Below are 17,295 nucleotides of genomic sequence, written 5' to 3' on the forward strand. Positions count from 1 at the left end.
CCAAGTAGACAGTGAGCATGCAATAAATGGTAACCATGATGATGGTGATGATAATTCTGGCAAGAGCAATTTCTGTGCACTCCAGCTAGAGTTCATTTGGCATTGTACCCTCAGGAATCTTCTTGGTAGACTCTTCTTGCTTGTTTCTTGAATACCTGAATTCATGGATATCTGTTTCATTTGCAGCCCTTGGTATGACCTTAATAGTAATAATAATCCATAACATCTAAGGAGAATTTTAGAGCTTTACAAAATGAGTTGTGATTCATTCATTCAACATTCATTTATTGGACTTTTGTTTTTAAAATGCCTAGTATATGGCAAGCCACTCCAGTACTCTTGCCTGGAAAATCCCATGGATGGAGGAGCCTGGTAGGCTGCAGTCCGTGGGGTCGCTAAGGGTTGGACACAACTGAGCACTTCACTTTCACACATTGGAGAAGGAAATGGCAACCCATTCCGGTGTTCTTGCCTGGAGAATCCCAGGGACGGGGGAGCCTGGTGGGCTTCCGTCTATGGGGTCACACAGAGTCGGACACGACTGAAGTGACTTAGCAGCAGCAGTAGCAGTATATGCCAGGCATTGCTTAAAGTGCTGGGAAAATAGCAGTGACCAAGACTGTGCCCAAAGCTTGTGCCCTCGTGGGACTTAGGTTCTAGGCAGGGAAGACCACACAGCTTAACACGGAATTAATTAATGTTCTAAACAAACATTTAAAATATACATTTTATAAGCAAATCATTAAATGAGAACTTAATTAAACAGACTGTGGTAAGTGCTACTAATACATAGAAAATAGAACAGGATTGACTGATGGGGAAGGATTAAGGACACTTTTCATATGATTATCAGGACTAGTGACTGCAAAGTGAATCAGTACCCAGGAGTTCAGGTGTTTAGCTAGAGTAGAGCTGACATATTTCATCTTGGAATTTTATAACAACCTTGCCAGGTGCCTATTCTTATTTCTCTCACCCCTTCCTCTCCTTTTTTCCTGTGAGGAAGCCATGGCTCAGACAAATCAGATACTTTGCCCCAAACAGCACAAAAAGGAACTGGGACTTGAAGCCGGTTGTTTGTAGGTGACCCAGAAGGCACCGGGCAGCAGAAGACCTCAGATGGGGATGTCAGGAATCCAGATGATTGCCTCGCTCATGCCAACTCCCAGCTTCCATGTGCAGAAAACCATCATCTTTAAGCCTGGTGTCATTGATGGCCCCCCACCCACCTGCTGAGTGTTGCCAGCCAATACACCCAGCAGAAGGAAGGCAAATCTCACCAGTCTTTCCCCAACAAAGCCAGCTGGGTGCCTGGAGCAACACACGCTGCCTGGTCCACTGTGGCAGCCAAAGATGCCAGCTGTCACCTGGCAGCCTTTGCATGATGCAGAGATTCAGGGAAGTGCCATGGCTAAGTCAGTCACACCTCCCCGCCCCACGTGGCAGCCACAGACCCACAGCATGAGCACTGAGGGAGCGTCTTCGCTTCCAGACCCAGTGCCAGTGATGGGTGGGAGTGCCAGGCAGGCTGGTTCCCACGTGCAGCCTAGCACACGTGCTTTCCCAGTCTTTGGCAACTGAGCTCAGGAGTCCAGAGATATAACTTCTCTGAGTTTACTACCATTTGAAATTAATCAGTAGTCCCTGCTGTCTCAGACTTTCTTTATGAGAAAATAGATGCACAAACCAGGCAATGAGTCACTTATAGTTATTTGCATTTATGAGTTCTGGCCAGAACCCAGGGACCCTTCTAAGTCTTGGTCTTCAACCAGATGTTGAGTATCTGCTGTGTGCCAGGCACTGTGTTACGTGCAGATAAGCACATGTCTACTGAGAGAGAAAGGTGAAGTTATGAGCATTACCTTAGAAGTGATGGTACAGGAATAAACGTGGGTCACCTGCAAGGGGGACCCCAAAGTAGGGATATATACTTCTGTGGTAGAGAGGGGAAGCAGGTGGGTGGGGTCTTGAAGGTCTAGGGCAAAGATTACACTTGAGCTTTCTCCTGTTTTTTCCAATGTGTTACTTGAATTTTCCATTTGCTTAAACTCTTATTAGAAGTTTAAAAATTCACTTATTTACTTTAGCTTCAGTTTTGTATAAGTTTAAGCATTTAATTACGAAGAAGATATTATCATCAAAGCTGTGTGAATTTTAGCAGATCCACAAGCCTCTTTTCCAAGGGTGCTTTGATGAGTTAAAATATATACAGTGCTTAGAATGAGGCCCTGCACTGTAAGCTATGATTCTTGCCTTCCATCCCAGAGGACACACTCAGGTGGAAAGTGGGTCTGAATAAGTCACAGTATCAGTTCAGACACCTGCAGTTTCCAAATTGTACCCTTGGAGGCTGCAGGAGCCATGTCCAGCCTCCATGAGCTATGGTCTGTGGGTGCAGCCCATGGCGTGGTTAACCTGCAGTGCTGCTCTGAGGATCGTGGTGGGAGATCATTGGGGATATGGACATGAAGCTTATTATTTCTCAAAAGACAACCATGTGGCCTGTGGGTTTGTTTTTGTTTGCCATAGGCTAGCATGTGTCTCAGTTGCTAAAATACACAAACAAAAAAGTCCACAGTGCAAAACATTGCTATTGAGAGGCATGTTTAGGCAAATCAGGAGAGAGTAAAAATCTACCACAGCCATTTTCAAAGTCTGCTGTGCTTGCGACGAGGCTTGGGGAGGTTCTGCACAGAAACAGTGCTTGCGACGAGGCTTGCAGAGGTTCTGCACAGAAATGACATGCCTCATCGGGTCTCAGGTCTTTGGTATTTGCTGGCATCACGTGGGAGGGGCTGGCAAAGCCCAGGACAGGTTATCTGTGAGGGAAAGTTTGGACTTTAGAACAGGGCAGTAGGTAGAAGCTTACAGCCAAAATCTCACTCCCTAGGAGTGAGACCCACTAAGAAACAGCTGGGGTGGGAGGACCAACAGTCAGCTGGTCCCAGGTGCGAGGGGTGGCCACACACAAGCCGATATGGAAAACAAGCAGTATTTGTTTGGCACTCAGGATCCTGAGCATCTCCAAGTCCTCACAGCCTGAGGGAGGCTGGAGGAAGCTCAGGATCTGGGATATGCCAAGGCGAAATGAGCTCAAAACTCAGCTGTGGTGCCCCTTGGAGCACAGTAGACTCTGCAGCTGCTGTCTCTGTGCCTTCAAGGATGTCACTGTCCCTCCCCCTTCCCCAGGATTTTGTCCTCCAGAGGAGTCCCCCATCTTCAGCTACCCTGCTTGGGACTTGCTGAATGACTCATGTCACTGCTTGAACACCTTCAACAACTGTCCCCAGAATACAGAATTAAGTCTAACCCGTAAACTCAGTGCCTAAGGCAGCTTACTCTGCTATGGCCCTGAAGTCCCACTGCTTCCTCTGCTCCATGTTTCAACTCCACGATACATGCTCACCACAAAAGAACCCCTATTTACTACCTCTGGGCCTCTGCTGATGCTGTTTCCTCTGCCTGAAGGCCTATGCTCTTCTCTCATCCTAACCTTGTCATTCATTCGCTGAGAGTGTGTCTATTGTGTGGCAGAGACTATTCTGATGCTGCTTGAAATGGTCATGGTGGTAGATTGCAAGAAAGACCATAAATCCTTCCCCTCTTTGACTCCACCTGCCCTCCCGTTCTGACTCTGGGTTCAGCCATGTGACTGGTTTTGGCCAATGGGATAATAGTGAATGTGATGCAAGCAAAGGCCTGAAATGTGCTTGTACTCTTTCAGTTTCTCTTGGAAATCTTCTGCCTCTGTGTGAATGAGCCTGGGATAGCCTGGGGGAGCCTGAGAAATCTTGTGAAGCAAACATGATGGCTCAGCCAAGACCAGTCAGCCCCAAGCGGACCCCATGTCTGTTCACAGATGCTTGCTGCTGCTGCTGCTAAGTCACTTCAGTCGTGCCCACTCCATGCGACCCCATAGACAGCAGCCCAGCAGGCTCCCCCGGTCCCTGGGATTCTCCCATCCAAACTGTCAACCACAGAATCCTGTGCTAAACAAATAGTCATTTTAAGTTACACTTTTTTTTTGGCTTTCTTGAACACAGTAGACACCTAGTGCAGCCATTGATTTGTCTTATCAGTCTAATCTTCCACCCCTTCTATTGGTACTAGCAACCTGTTTTTACAGTGATCAACACCCTCCTCCAGTCTATGCTGGGCTTCCCAGGTGGTGCCAGTGGTAAAGAATCCACCTGCCAGTGCAGGAGATGCAAAGGACATGGATTCGATCCCTGGGTCAGGAAGATCTCCTTGAGCAGGAAATGGCAACTTACTCTAGTATTCTTGCCTGGAAAATCCCACGGACAGAGGAGCCTGGCAGGCTACAGTCCATGGGGCCACAAAGAATTGGACACAACTAAGCACACATACCTAATGCCATTCTATGCTATATGTTTTTGGTGAAGTTAATCCACCTGATCCTCTGACTCCAAGACTGTCAATCAGTGTATCTCTGGCTGCTAGGATTGGGACATGATGAGATTCAGATCTGGGATTTTTGTTGGAATTCCTGAAACAATAATGCTCTTTTTGCAGCAGAGTGGCTAAGCAAGGAGAAGGCCAGCCTCAAGTGCTCACATAGCTCCCTCAGAAGAGAGAAGGACTGAGACAGAGAGTCCTGCCGACCCAGTGTCCTGGATTGGCCTATGTCTGTACTTTCATCTCTCCCAGTTTCTTTCTTTCTTTTTTTACAAGACAAAAAAAATTCCTATATTTCTGTTTAAGCCAGCATGAATGGAATCTCTCTCATTTACAGCTCCAAGTTTCTGACTGATACCCTCCTCAAATGCCACCTTCTCCAAAAAATCTTTTCTTCATCTCCCAACAAGAATGGAGGTTCCTATAGATTCTTGCACATAGTCAAGAACACTAACTTCAAGTCAGAGACTTGACCTACCGTGATCACAGGGCTCATTTTGGAGATGGGCACATGACCCATGGATAGGCCAGTGGCCATCAGTTCTGGGACTTCTACTGGAACTGTTGAAGAAGAGAAGTTCTTCCTCTGTGGCATTGCTAGACTAGAAGGAGGAAGCCAGGAGTTCATAACCTCCATCTTACAATCAAAAGAAAAAGCCTGTTTGGGAGTGATGGCAACACAGAGGGAAAGGAAAAGTCAAGGCAGGAGATGGGACGGTGACAGCTTTAAGCCCCTCTATCCAGCTGAACTTGAAGACCAACATACCCCTAGACCTATTAGTGACTTGAGTCAATATCTTTTTTGTTTAAGCTGGTCACACTGGGTTTTTGTCCTGAAGAACCTCTCTCTGACTCAGGGTTGCCTCTGTTAAATAAGGTTTGACAGGACCCCTCCCACACATGTGAGATGTCTAGCACAGTGCTGGCACAGTGGGAGCTCCACACTGGTCATGGTTCTCCGTCCTCTGGCATCTCCCTCTCTCTCCAGGAAGGAGCTCTTCCTCTGTTGGCCAGCTGACTGTAAATTGCCCAGAAGCCAACAGCCTTCTTTCCTTGTTGCAAATAGCATCGTCTCATCTGAGTGGACAGTCAGGCTCAGTGGAATATATATTTGTCCCTGATCTCTTGTTTCTAATTGCCACCCAGGATGTGCCCAGCAAGCAGCCTGCTGTGTTCTATGCACCATAGCCAGATGATAAATCTTTGATTTTTGCTCTTCTCTGCTTCCTGGGAATAATGGGTCCATAATGAATTGCATCCACAAGAATAGCTGTAATTATAACAGTGCTGCAGAGAGGGAGCTGGCAAATCAACCAGTCCCGTGCCTACTTTGTTCCAATCACTTTCTTTGGAATGGCTACTAACTTTATTTTTCCATCTCAAACTTTTAATAAGCAGTGGGCTTTCTGTGAGAGAATGAAAGCTATACAACTGGGAGGTTTTATTCTTTGTTTATTTTATTCCCTTATCTATACAATTTCCCTAAGAATTTTATCTCAAGGCAAAAAACCCTCAGCACTCCTTCTCAAATATCTTAGCCACCCTGGTATTGTGTCAAGGGATTGACACCTACCTGATATCTGGAGATGTGGAATCAGTTAGTCGCTGTCCAGGGTGCTGATAGCTGCTATTATTACGGAAATCTCAGAGATCTCAAAGACTGCACTGTGCACAGTAACAGAGATCAGCGGCTAGGGGGCAGAGTGTGTGTGTGTGTGTGAAAGTGAAAATATTAGCCACTCAGTCATGTCTGACTCTTTGCGACCCTGTGGACTATAGTCCGCCAGGGTCCTCTGTCCATGGGATTTCCCAGGCAAGAATACTGGAGTGGGTTGCCATTCCCTTCTCTAGGGGATCTTCCCAACCCAGAGGTAAAACCCAGGTCTCCTGCCTTGCAGGCAGATTCTTTACCATCTGAGCCGCCAGGGAAGCCTCTGTGTGTGTGTGTGTGTGTGTGTGTGTGTGTGTGTGTGTTTGCAGAGCTGAAAAGACTGGTACGGGGGTGGGGGTGGGGTGGGAAGCTGACCATCCTGAGTTGTTTCCTGTAAGCATATCTTCTTGGAAGTTTACAGCCATCTTGACTCTGAGACCCTAGGATTCAAACAGAACCATATGATGAGCAGTAAAGAGTGAGGATGGTAAATACGACTTTCTAACATTCATCTTGGATTGTAGATAAACATAAGAAGAATCAGTATTAATTATATTTAGCAGCTATTATAGTATTGTTTACTTGCTATATGCCAGGCACAGTGCCAAGGACTAGTATCCATTTTCTCATTTAATCCTTAGACCAACCCAGTAGGTTAGGTACTATTATTGCTTCATTTTTCTTTTAGTCAATTGAACTGGAACTTGAAAAATGGTTTGACTCAGGGCAGGGACTGAATTTTGACCTCATAACCCACCTTGTAGATACCATGTCAGGCCTCGTGAACTTGCTTGGGACTGTATTCTAGAAGACCCAGAAGGTCAGCCTCCAGTTCACTGGGTAACTTTAGAGCAAGTAAAATTTCTCATATGGGCTTTGAATTCTTCAGCTAAATGAGTGGACCAGCTCTAAATCCTCCAGTGAGTCAGGTAGCCCTGATTCAGTGACCAGACACCTGTCACTGGAAGAACACTTTAGTCATATCCAGGGAAGTCCATGAATAAGTCCACTAAGTCACAGAGGGGGTTCAATCATGGGACAGTGAGATATGTACCCATGACCTTTACAGTTCTTCCTCCTATGAGAGTCTGATGCCAAATTTTTTTTTAATCTATTTTCAAATCTAAAAGGCCAACATGTGTGCTCCCTGAAGCTTGGTCATGCTGATTGCAAGGTAGTTCTATTTGCCAGCTGCAGTTTGCTCAAGTTACTCAGAAGGCAGGGAGGAAGCACCCAGCCATCGTTCAGCCTTCCTCCTGAAGACCTTGCTTGGTTGAGCATGGGACACTGGGTGGGAGGGCCCTGAAATAACTGCTCAAAATACGCTTGCTGCTGGTGCTGCCATTGTCTCTGAAGACACCACATTTCCCTACCCCCAGCAGTGCTCTCACTTGGTTGAATGCTGAATGTCCATTAGGGAAGCTCATTCCTTTCATATTTCTTGGGAAAGTCTGACACAGAAGGGCAGGTACCACTTAAAATGTCAAGGCTGCAATGCGACTGGCAGGTAAATTTCTGCGCAAAAAATCCACTTTCAGCTTTGGAGCAAGGAGATCATGTAAGATTCTCTGATGGCAGTCAGACATGAGGACTGCCTTCAGCCAGAGAGGAAGAGGGATAAACAATCTCGGGAATCCAGCCAATTCTTTCACCAGCTGAAGAATTCAGTACTGACTGCCTCTACCCTCACAAGTCTAGTCTTTGTACAAGGCCTCTCCCAAGATCCCTCTCCATATCTGCCATAGATCAACACCTCCTACCTCATTACCTCTTTCCTATCTCTACTGCAACGTCCTTTTGGAATAATGTAATAACTTATCTTCCTGCCTCTAACGGATCTGTGTGACAATCCATTCTGTAGAAAGTTGCCATTTGAAGACTGTTGAAGGGTGATTTTGAACAGCAGCTTTCCAGCATAGAAATACAAGGCTTCTTGTATATTTACAGAAAACAACACTTCTACTGCCCAGTCTCCAAGCCTAACACGTATTGTGTGCTTACTCCATGATGCCAGGAACAACACTAGCCACTTCATGTGTTAACTTGTCTTTCACATTAGCCCTATGAGGTGAGTAATTGTCATTTAGCTGATAAATCATGTCCAACTCTTGGTGACCCCATGAATTGTAGCCCACCAGGCTTCTCTGTCCATGGGATTTCCCAGGCAAGAATACTGGAGTGGGCTGCCATTTCCTTCTCATAATACAGCCAAGTAAACTGAGGCTGAGAGATTAAACAGCCTGCCTAAGATCTCCCAGTTAATAAGTGCCTAATCCAGATTTAAACCCGAACAGTCTGCATTTTCCCTCTTTTTTATTATTAATAGACTTAATTTTTTAAAGTAGTTTTAGGCTTATAGAAAAATGAAGTGGAAAGTATAGAGAGTTCCCATATATCCCATTGTCTTTGTCCCTCCCCAATAAGAGAGTGTCCTCTACTATTAGCATCTTGCACTGGTGTGGTACATTTGATGAGCTAATATTGATACATGGTTATTGACTATATAGTAGTCCATATTTTACATTAGGGTTCACTCTTGGTATTGTATATTCTATGGGTTTTGACAAATGTATAATGACATGCATCCACCATTACGATATTAAACAGGATAGTTTCACTGCCCTAAGAATCCCCTGCACTCCATTTATTGATTCCTTCCCCCAACTCTTGGCAATTGCTGATATTTTAATTGTCTCCAACTACAGACCCAGCTGCCTAGAGGTCCTTCATAGTTTCTAGCTTCTTCCACTCTCTGGAAGAATAAGGCAGGGTGGGACTCAACAAAGTCAGAGCCAATCATAATCACCAATGGTGGGAAGGGACTTCTTAGACTGATTAGCCCTGGTTCTTAATGGACTTGTAGGTTAAAACATCTATCTGTTTGCCTGTCTCCACAGACTTGACAGGTGACTGGGGGTGGAGAGATGGAACTAAGAGTATCATCAGCAGAGTCAGAGAATTCAGTATATGAAGCAGGTGATGGAATGAGGCAGCAAAGAACTGTTGGGTCAGGGGATTGCTCCAGCCACAGCAATGAGGTGGCTAATGCTATTGCACTTGTCTGTGGCAAACACACCCACAGCACATCCTTCAGAAGAGCGCCACCTCCAATCGATTATTCAGTGCCGCTTTTCTGAATCTTTCATGTGCATGTGGATTTCCTGGGCATCTTGTTAAAATGCAGATTCTAATTCAGTAGGTCTGAGGAGAGGCCTGATAGTCTGCATTTCTAACAGGTTCCCAGGTGATGCTGAGAGCAGCAGGGATGTAGGAAACAGAAGATGAATTTACATTGGGCTCATTGCCTGTTTTGTCATTGGGCTTGCTGCCTAATTTCCTTAAAAGCTCTGATTATTTCTTATGCTTCAGAGAAATACTTGCACCTGGCTGAGTTCAGTCCTAAGTTCCACCATTAAATAGGGACATTTTCAACCTCAATGTGCTCAGATGAAGGCACCTGGTATGGATAATGAGGCCAATTATTCAATAACCAATTTAGTCTTTCAATAAATATCTGCCGATCTCCTAGAGTGTGCTGAGCACTGTCATCTTGAGACCAGTCTAGCAGCCAAAGGGACCAAAACTAAGCAAACAATCAAAGTAATATCAAGTTGTGATAAATGCATGGAAGGACACTAACAGAGGCCTAAGGTACAAACTATTGAGAGGGAAGGGAATATTTTAGAATAAGTGGGTTGTACAGGTTTCCTATTGCAGGTGTAACAAATCAACACAAACTTAGTGACTGAAAACAACACAAGTGTATTCTCTTTCAGTTATAGATGTGAATGAAGTTCAGAATCAGTCTCACTGAATTAAGGGTCTAGGTGTCTGGGGACTGCTTTCCTTCTGGAGGTATTGGGGAGAATGTTTCCTTGCCTCTACCAGCTTTCAGAGGTTACCCATATTCTTTGGTTCATGACCTTTCCTGGAATCATGCCAACCTCTGTTTCTGTTGTCACATCGCCTCTCTGACTCTGGTCTTCCCACTTCCCTCTTACAAAAAGACCCCTGTGATGACACTGGGCCCAAGAGAATAATCCAGAATAATCTCCCCATCTCAAAATTCTTAATCAGGGAATTCCCTGGCAAGCCAGTGGTTAGGACTCAGTTCTTTCATTCCTGTGGACATGGGTTCTATTGTCGTTTGGGAACCTAACATCCCAAGAGCTGCGCAGCATGGCCAAAAAATAAAAAAAAAAGTCTTAATCACACCTGCAAAGTCCCTTTTGCCACATGAGGTGACAGATTGACAGGTTCCAGGAATCAGAATGTGGACATTTTGGTGGGGGTGAGGAGCAGATGCTATTCTGCCTACCACAGAGTCAAGAAAGCCTCCTCGAGGAAAGAATATTTAAGCTGAAAACTCAGCACAAGTCAGAAATGAGAAGAGGAGAAGGAACAGCTTTCTCAGCAGAGCAAACAGCAAGGGCAAAGACCCTGGGGAGAGAGCTTTTACAGCCCAAGCACTGGAGACAAGCCCAGGATGGGGGAGTACAGGAAGCAGACAAGATGAAGGGGCAGCAGACGGCAGGGGCCACGTGGGCTCTGATGAGGACTTTGGGTCTTATTCCAAGTGTGATCAGGAGCCACCGGAAAGCCCAAGCCTGTTACTGGCGTGACCTGACTTGTGTCTCAAGGGACGATGGTTAGAGCTCTCCTTACCAGATGAAGGAAGCCATCAGTCCTGTGGGGAGCTGAGTTTGGGTGTAGTGTGGTAGTGTGAAGCGGGAGGGATCCTGGTCCTAACTAGCTTGTTTCCAGGCAACCCACATATACAACTCCAAAGACACTCCTTTTATAGTTCTTTCATTCATTCATACTCTTAACCTCCAACCCCACAAACTAGACATCTCTCATTTCTCTAAACCTTTTGATGACATTGCCTTGAGCATTTGTCCTTTCCCCCTGTTTCCATCTTTACTCATCTCTGCTCAGGCTCATTCTCTTGAATTTAATGTCTATATCCCTGTCTCCTCTACCAAACTGTCATCCCTTCAAGGGCCTCTCCCATATATCTCTCATCTTTGCATCCTGTCATTAATTGGAAGCTTGGCTCTAGTAGTCCCTCTGTACAAATATAGAGCTGACAAACAAATGGTTTCAGCTGGAGATCAAAAACTACTCAGATATGATATGAAGATGGATCATTCAAAGTAGCTCCCTCAAAATCCAAGGGGCTGGCATGAATGACAACACCACTAGGAATGGACTAATGAGAATAAAGTCCATATGGCATGAGGGTGGAGGATGGTGGAGACGGTTTTGGTAAAAACATTCATTCCTTCAACAAATATGTTTGCGCATCTATCACACCTCTGGAGAAAGAAATGGCAACCCACTCTAGTATTCTTGCCTGAAGAGTCCCATGAACAGAGGAGCCTGGCAGGCTACAGTCCATAGGGTTGCAAAAAAGTTGGACACCAATGATTTTGTGTGTCCCCACCATGAAAGAGGTAACTGAATATTCTTCAACTTCCTCTAAATGCTGGGAGTGAATTTCCTTTGCTTCACTAAGCCCTTAATACTCCAAGATAAACTGGGCTCTTCTTAGATCCAGATTTACTGTTGCATGGCATTGAATCACAGGGAAAACTGGGCCAAAAACATCCCTGCATTTGTTAAGAATTAAAAAAAAAAGAAAGGAAGGAAAGAAGAAAGAACTCCCTCTCCCTTCTCCCTCTCTCTTTCTCCTTTTATCCCCATATGTTCAAATGGTCACATGGACGTTGAGTCAAGATTTGGCCCCTGCAGGCCTATTATTATGCCAGAGACACAGCAGGGGGTGGCATTGTTTTGACAAACTTGAAAGGCTTCAAAACCCAAAAGGCTTAAATGTAACAGGCTGTCTCTGTAAGCTGTCACTCAGAAACTGCTCCAGCCATTGATCTGGGGAGAGTGAGGACAAATCAATGATTGGGTAGGGAGAGGTCTGCCTTTCAAGTCCATGCTTCCCTTACTTTCTGTCTCTGGCCAGGGAGAGCGATGGTGGGGGCAGGGGTGGGGAGTGTGTGGGGGTGGGTAAGGCATTGGGTTATTTTGAAAACCTTACCTTGATCACAAGGAATAAACCTTAGAGACTGTAAGCACACGACCCTCATCCTGCAGATATTATGAGTGAGGAGCCTTACTACTGAGTTTCCCAATCAATTCCCCGACTCACCTCACCTTATACGCTCCTTGGGATTAAGGATTCCCAGAGGAGGGGAAGGTCCTTTTCATCCTGGTCACTGACATATAGAGGGAAAACTGAGGGCTATCCAAATGTCTGAAACAACTCAGTTGGTTAGTTGAAGAATATGGTTCCTGTGTGACAGATGAATGCATGTTTAAGTTACAACTGTTTGAATGAAGACAAAGAACTGCACTTGGCTGAATGATTATTCTGTTTGAAAGCCTAGACTTAATTTTCATGCCTCAGGCCCAGGATCTGCTTCTGTAAAATAGCTTTCTCTGCCCCACTCAGCCACAATTTGGCACTTCGTGCCCAACGAATTCTTCTGAAAAATCTCTTGCTGAAACAATTGCGGTTGTTTGGAAGCACTGTCGGTGGTTTGTTAGTTCATCTCCTTGAGAACAGGCTTCCTCAGTGGCTCAGTGGTAAAGAATCCACCTGCCAATGGAGGAGACACGGGCTCGATACCCCCTAGAGGAGGGCATGGTGACCCACTCAAGTATTCTTGTTAGGGAGATCCCATGGACCGAGGAGCCTGGGAGGCTACAGCCCATGGGGTTGCAAAGAGTTGGACATGACTGGGCAAGTGAGCAAGTACACGCAAATGTCTCACTGATGAAGAAATAAACATTTGACCACACAACCCTATATTATGTTAGTTATGAGAGATAAAGATGAAAGGGGGTGTGCCTAGTTCTGAGTCAGAAGGAAACAGGAAGATAGAAAATGAGGGAAAGGAAAGAATAATAAAAGAGAGGGACAGACGGTAAGGTTCCAGGAGGGAGATACAAATTTAGAAGGTAGGGGCTCAGCTGACAGTGAATTCTTATTATCACTCCTCTCTGAAGTGCTAATGAAAAGATTAATGACAAAGAACTCCATTGTTCAGACTTCTTTGGCTGCTCTTTATCTTCTGCAGTTCCACTCCGAAGGGGACAGCTTCAGGGGAACTAATTTTCTGTACTGCAGCCTAGAAGACAGAATGCTACAATGAAAGCTGGATGAAACCAGATTTGGCTCCTTGAGATGGCTCACAGGGATCTTCTTTGTCTCTTGGTTGAAAAGCAAGGCTTTTTGCATCTATTCTGATCACCCATAGAACTGGATTTCGTTCTTCCTATTCAATCACATCTGTCACAAAAAAGGAGAACCACAGAGAAAAGCAGAGGGTAAAAAAGGGACTTTTGGGGTTCCCCACATTCCATTCATTGAAATCCGCAGCAAGTTGTATGGGTCATCTCATTGAATCCTCACCTTTGGGTAGGTACTTTTATTATTCCAATTTACAGATGAGGGAACTTAAGCTGAGAATAAATAACTTGCCCAAGATCACATATCTGATCCTCATTAGAGCCCAGATTTGAGACCAAGATGGTTTGATTCCAGAGCCCACTCCGTTCACCAGGATGTTGCTGGACTGTCAACCAGGAGGCAGACAATCACTGATGGGTGTGGCGTGATGGTAATGATGGTGGTGGTAACACATGGAAGCTAGCTTATTATTCAGTTCAGTTCAGTTCAGTCGCTCAGTCGTGTCCGACTCTCCGCGACCCCATGAATCACAGCACGCCAGGCCTCCCTGTCCATCACCAACTCCTGGAGTTCACTCAAACTCATGTCCACAGAGTCGGTGATGCCATCCAGCCATCTCATTCTCTGTCGTCCCCTTCTCCTCCCGCCCCCAATCCCTCCCAGCATCAGAGTCTTTTCCAGTGAGTCAACTCTTCGCATGAGGTGGCCAAAGTATTGGAGTTTCAGCTTTAGCATCAGTCCTTCCAATGAACACCTTACTGAGGGTATTTTGTGCCTAACATCAGTACTAAGTGATATACCTACATTGCCCTAATGAAACCTCCTGACAACTCAGTGAGGTAGGTTTTATGGTTTGTAGATGAGAAACTTGAAGTCCAGAGAGATTTAGACTCACCCAAGGTTGGAAGGACTAATGTTGAAGCTCCAATACTTTGGCTACCTGATGCAAAGAGCTGACTCATTGGAAAAGACCCTGATGCTGGGAAAGACAGAAGGGGATGACAGAGGATGAGATGGTTGGATGGCATCACTGACTCAATGGACATAAGTTTGGGCAAGCTCTGGGAGATGGTGAAGGACAGGGAAGCCTGGCTTGCTGCAGTCCATCGTGACTGAGCCACTGAACAACAATAACAATAAAGGTTGTCCAGTGAATTGTGCAGTGGTGGAGCTCAGAATTGAGACCAAGTCTGCTGCTGCTAAGTCATTTCAGTCATATCCAACTCTGTGCGACCCCATAGACGGCAGCTCACCAGGCTCCCCTGTCCCTGGGATACTCCAGGCAAGAACACTGGAGTGGGTTGCCATTTCCTTCTCCAATGCATGAAAGTGAAAAGTGAAACTGAAGTCACTCAGTCGTGTCTGACTCTTAGCGACCCCGTGGACTGCAGCCCACCAGGCTCCTCGGTCCATGGGATTTTCCAGTCAAGAGTACTGGAGTGGGGTGCCACTGCCTTCTCCGTGAGACCAAGTCTACCTGGCTCTAAAGATGATGGTAAGGCTTGGAAGGGTTAAACCAGAGGACATCTTCACTGACCAGACTTCAGTCTGACCCACAGAACCCCCGTGAGAAAGGGATCTTCTAATTCATCCCTTTGCCTTTGGGGGGATAAACCACTGTTATCAGCTTCTGATAGTTGCAATGGGGTCAGAGGTTTTTAAGGGGCTTGTTCAAGGTCACAGATTGCTTGACATCATCGCAAGTCCCCCCTACCCAAGACTGTTAAGTGATTAAGAGTTGTCTGCACCGCCTCCCTGAGTTCTCTGGCCACTCTATTTCATTCCCCGACCTGATACCTAATGTCCACTTGATGTTCCTGGGGTGCTGGGCTCCTTCTTACTCCTGCCTTTGCTGCCTTTCTTGAATCCTTTTTACTCACTAGAATTTATCTTGCTATGTCCCTTCTGACCCTGCCAGGTGGCTAAAGTCAATTTGATCAAACTCATTTGCACTAAAGCATTAATGGCTTATTATAGCAATCTTTCTGGGTAAGTGCTGCATTTTAAAACACCTCATCTAAATCCTGGACCAATGCTGTACACTGCAGTATAATGGCAGGCAGCCTGAGAGATTTTTTGGTGAGGGTTTCTTTCTGGTTAGGCAAATCACTTGACCTGGACACTAAGGCAAGTCTCCCCAGCATTCACCAATTCAGAGACGTCTTTCCTTGGCACAGCTTCAGTTGCCTTCATCTGCAAAATGGGGATGGGTTTTTTTTTTTTTTGCCTGGAAGGAGGGGGTTGGGCCTGCCAATCTCCAGCAGCATTAAGATCAGTCTAATTCCAGAAATCTAATCCAGAGAGGCAGAGACTGTCAGGCAGCCAGCAAAATTAATGAGAAAATTGGAGTAAACATGATGTGCGTCTTGTTGACTGGGGTTGGGAGAAGGTGACTTGACGCCGGTCTGCAGAGTCGGGCTCTCCGGGGTGTGTGTATGCTGTCTACGTGCCTCTTTGGAAGTGCTGTGCGCTCCGAGCTAATGAATTCAAAGGCACGGATGAGAGCTTAGAAAAGAATGCCTATACCTGGATAGTTTCTGGAGAACCTTTCATTTACTTGAATCACATCTTAGATCTGCCCTCTGTGATCAAATTAATGAGGAGTAGCACACACACAAAGCCCCTTGGTGTTGGATAAAAAAGACATCATGCTCAATAGGAATGGCGAGAGGGAAAAAGCAATAAGAGATTGAAGAGCTTCTGTTATTCTCTGCCTGGGTATAAGCTTTACAAAGCAGGATTTCTTCTTTTCTCTGCCCTAGGAGATGCATACATCGGGAATGAAAGTTGCCATTTGATTGAGTCCCTTGTAATGGGGAGATTCTTTTACAAAGGATGTACACAGAAGGAGCTGCCATTACCTGACAACCTATTTGCTTTAATCGATCCAATATTTTTATTACTGGCTCATTCCTTTGAGAGGAAATTTTCTTGGCAGAAAACAGGTACAAGATGGATAATGGGGACTTAGTTCCTTCATCTGTGCTCAAGGGAGGAGAGAGTCAGGGACAAGGGGAGCTTACAGTGAGAGTGGCTCAGATTGTCTTAATGACTCGAGGATTTTTGGTGACCTGGAAGGTCATATGTTACCATTTTAATCTTTATTACAGAGGGACGATAGCATAGTGCAAGGTTGCAAAGGCAGTGCCCACAGCGAGACAACAGGTAACATAAATGGTAAATTGATTCGTGTAGGAAACACAACAGGCCAAGCCCAAAGATAAGCAGTACTTACCCTGGATTTCTGGGCTCAGCTGGTAAAGAATCAGCCTGCAATGCGGGAGATGTAGGTTTGATCCCTAGGTTGGGAAGATCCCCTGGAGAAGAGAAAGGCTACGAACTCCAGTATTCTTGCCCAGAGAATTCCATGGACTATACAGTTGGACATGACTGACTGACTTTCACTTTTCACCCTCAATTTCTGGAATATAATGGGGAGTGGTGGGTATTGTGCTGAGCTACAATGCACTTGAACTGTCAGGGATCAACCTCTGGAAACTAGTTGTAAATACACTCTATTGAATCAAAAAAACCTAGATTAGAATTCCAGTTCTGCCTCTTACTGGTTATGTGAGCAGGGGAAAGTTATTTAACCACATAAAGTGAAAACAGGAAGTTAAAAAACAGCATGAGAAGGATGAGTGCTATACTGGTCAGTATAGGCTAAAATAAACTGCTCTAACAAACACCCGCTGTTACAGGTTGCATTGTGCCTCCCTAAAAATCATATATTAAAGTCCTAACTCCCCAGTACTCAGTTCAGTTCAGTCGCTCAGTCGTGTCTGACTCTTTGCGACCCCATGAACCGCAGCACGCCAGGCCTCCCTGTCTATCACCAACTCCGGAGTTCACTCAAACTCATGTCCATCGAGTCGGTGATGCCATCCAGCCATCTCATCCTCTGTCCTCCCCTTCCCCTCCTGCCCTCAATCTTTCCCAGCATCAGGGTCTTTTCAAATGAGTCAGAATGTAACCTTATTAGAAAGTAGGACCATTACACATACAATTAAGATGAGGTCAT

The 17,295-nt window shown here is 45.5% G+C and overlaps 1 long non-coding RNA gene across 1 annotated transcript in view; it reads right to left on the reverse strand.

Moving 5' to 3' along the window:
• Positions 1-306: 306 nt before the first annotated feature.
• Positions 307-17,295, reverse strand: part of LOC148777051 (uncharacterized) — a 37,127-nt gene continuing 20,138 nt past the window's right edge. The window contains exons 2-3 of the long non-coding RNA XR_016038022.1: positions 6,443-6,507; positions 307-2,819 (exon numbers count right to left, since the gene is read on the reverse strand). This is a non-coding gene — a long non-coding RNA (uncharacterized LOC148777051). The remainder of the gene's footprint in view (positions 2,820-6,442; positions 6,508-17,295) is intronic.

This window comes from Moschus berezovskii, chromosome 8 (genome assembly GCF_049115385.1).
Source record: "Moschus berezovskii isolate FMDL1 chromosome 8, NW_MosBer_1.0, whole genome shotgun sequence".
NCBI lineage: Eukaryota > Metazoa > Chordata > Mammalia > Artiodactyla > Moschidae > Moschus > Moschus berezovskii.